This window comes from Theobroma umbraticum, unplaced genomic scaffold (assembly GCF_002168275.2).
Source record: "Theobroma umbraticum cultivar Fairchild unplaced genomic scaffold, ASM216827v3 scaffold_60.0, whole genome shotgun sequence".
In the NCBI taxonomy this organism is placed as follows: domain Eukaryota; kingdom Viridiplantae; phylum Streptophyta; class Magnoliopsida; order Malvales; family Malvaceae; genus Theobroma; species Theobroma umbraticum.
In genome coordinates, this window is record NW_018397288.1 from 131,064 (window position 1) to 131,454 (window position 391).

Below are 391 nucleotides of genomic sequence, written 5' to 3' on the forward strand. Positions count from 1 at the left end.
TTTCTTGTCTAAATTAAGATAAACATATTTTCTTGTTTAAATTAGGACAAACATGTTTTCTTGTCCAAATTAAGACAAACATGTAAAAGCTGTCATTTCTGAATGCAAATTTAATTAATCAAATAAAACATGCATTCCAACTTAAAGAAGTTGAATTCTATGAAGCTAAGTCGGGAATCTATTTGGACATAGATATTCTAGGCTTTAATAAACTTAAAATTATTCTTAATTTTATTAAGATAATTCAAGCTTATCAACCATGAAATCTCATCTCCATAAATTCATGGTTACACTCTTGGATTAACTATAATTACGAGAAATGATGACACGTTCAAGCACAATGGTGTCACAGAGGATGCAATTTGGTTAAGGCTTTTTCCCTTCTCCTTGA